Genomic DNA, 2,870 nt, shown 5'->3' with positions numbered 1-2,870 from the left:
TTTTATCATAACCCTTAAAACAGATAAATTAATGACAAGTTAAATATATTATTTACATATAGATAAGTATGCTTAAGGAGCTATACTGTTTCCTTTTACTCGAGCGTAGCTCTATTTTAAGGAATTTTTATTAACACAATTTTTCTGTTATTGTAAAAGTGTGATAGGGATCGCAAATGTTCGGGAACACTTGAACTTGTCTTAGTAATTTATACCTAATTCATAGCTAAAAACTAAAACTAAAATAAAATAAAAGTGTCTCTGTCACTGTCTGCAGTGTCTACTATTTATTATTGTTGTCTCTGCACTACTCCCTGCCATCGCACTGGAGGTGTCAGTGTTTGAAAGAGAGGGTAAGACAAGTATGGGAGTGAGTCAACTTCATTCGAGTATTTAATAGAATTTTATTGTGAATATGTACCATAAATCATCTCAACTCGGAATTACTGAGTTTTTATTTACATTGTATCACCGAAAAGTAGGATAATGAGTAAACGATAAAACATTTCCCTAGTTAGATGTGATTAAAGATAAGAATCAATCGGAAATAATATATATTTATATAAAAAAGCAAAGAAAAAAGAAAAACCACAAGTTCTCACTTATAGGAAAAAGTGTTTTGTCATTAAATGGAAAACCCTCCGCAAAAGCTTGTTCATAGTCTTAAAATAACGCTGAAGCATTCCACAAACTAATTCATATTTCCTCATTTAAAAATTTTAATTTAGTTAAATTAATTGCCCAACATTTATAATTAATTAAATTTATTCCCTTGAGAACCTGAGTCTTAGAAGATCCTGGACCATTTTCCTCATTTTATTTCTCTGCTCATCAAAGCATTTTGTCACGCTTTCAAAGCTTGGGTAATACATATTATGTATATATTATATATACACACAAATATATACGTACGTTTGTATATGTATATTCCGACTAGATTTATATTTTTCCAAAACACAAGAGAACACATGCTTGATAACTTACAGATACTTAATAACTATGAACTAAGTTTGACTTCCATATAATTTAATACTGTTTAAGAGGAATTAGAAATATGCCAAACTGGTTTAATTTATTCAATTTATCGATTGTAATAATACTAAGGAAGTCTGAACCCAACTTATTACGGCGATGCTATCAACGTCAAGATATGGCTGATTATTCAGCATTTTATCTGAATTTTAAACTTCCTTAATCTTAAGTGTTTTGCATTTTAATATCTTAACAGCATTGAATAAGTTATTAAACAGTTCTAATTATTTAATATAAAAAATATATAAAAGGCTTGATTAAATCTAAATACTGAAGCCAATAAAAGTGGATCTGTGACGTCAGTTCGACTCCGACTGTGTGAGGAGAATAAAATATTTTCTTTATTTTTGAATTCCGAAATCAACGACTTCTCTTTTATCTACGTTGGAATCTGTTACTTTACATCGGAATTACATTTTGTAACCTAAATTTCATCCGTGTTATTCCTACGGCTTCTGGACTTAAAAGATTTAAAATTAAAATTAAGGATAAGATGAATGTGATAAATAAAAAATAAAACTGTCTTTTAATCATAAATTTTAATTCTGATCTACAATCAGTGAAAGTGCTACAAAGGTTGAAAATTATTGATAAATAAAACTTTAAATTTAAAATAATGTATTAGTCATAATTGATATTATAATAATGTACGGAATAGAAAAATATGAACATTGTAGGATTATACTGATTATTAAAATATTTGTTAATAATTAATAACAAGCGATAAGCATTACTCCAGCAATGGACAATTCTTAATTGGACATTCGATTACAATATTTTATTCGTTTTCAAAATTTTTAGAAAAGTATTGAATAATCCTACTTACATTTTATAGTAATTCAACATACAACTTAACAACTATATACCAAATTATTAATCATTTTAATTATGTATCGGTATAATTTCATATCTCTTATCTTCCGAAAAGAGAAGAGAAACAGAAAATAAAAATTATTCCGTTTATCGATGTGACCTAGACCTTTATGCTTGGTACAGTCATCACAACTGGTTCATAATGGCGCCTCAGGACCGAAACATGTTTATTTAAGTCATATATAAAATTGAATGTAGGTAATTTAAGAAATCCTTAGATATTGAATAATTTATTCGATATTGTCGATTGTTAATACACTTTAAAGTGTATTAAAGGAATTGATGAGGATTTTATTAAAAATCAATATATCCACTGTAGGGAAATAAAATCAGAAGTTTGGAAAACTAAATTTTCTGTGCTTATTAACTGAATCATTATTCACGTCTTGGTTAATTTATTTTTATGAAAACTTCAATATTAACATCGTTGTATTAATTAATTAATGAGGAGTTGATTTTTTTTAGCTATATCTGTAGCTAAATTAGAGAAGCTTCTGCAGAAATTCCAACACTTGTGGTTCTCTTTTTTTTTTTGGCCAATTTGAGAGGACTTAACAGCTCTGTAATTTAAAAAGCGAGTTGATATATGCCAGTAAAACTACAATTTCTTCCAAGTCTGCACTGACACAACGGTTTATGCAAAATTTGAAGAAAATATGAGTTATATGGTTCAAAACTGTGGAATGACACGATAGTAAAATCAAAATGGATCCCAGGCGAAATTTATATTTATTTTAGTTATATATAATGTAATCGATAACATAATTATTTGTCGTTTTCAGTTTACTTCTTACCAAGAAGCAGTAGTAGGTGTTGGTTCAATTTCGACCTGGGCGAATTGACTTTTATTTTCTGGCAGTCCCACAGAATAAAAACTCGACCTTTCCATAGCCAGGAAGGGGGAAAATGTAGAGTTCTTAACGAAATTTGATTTTTAAGATACACACATTATATATATATATATA

The sequence above is a fragment of the Halyomorpha halys genome, unplaced genomic scaffold (assembly GCF_000696795.3).
Source record: "Halyomorpha halys isolate HHAL.00 unplaced genomic scaffold, Hhal_1.1 Scaffold144.1, whole genome shotgun sequence".
In the NCBI taxonomy this organism is placed as follows: domain Eukaryota; kingdom Metazoa; phylum Arthropoda; class Insecta; order Hemiptera; family Pentatomidae; genus Halyomorpha; species Halyomorpha halys.
The sequence above is the reverse complement of the archived record's forward strand: the minus strand, read 5'-3'. Positions refer to the sequence as shown.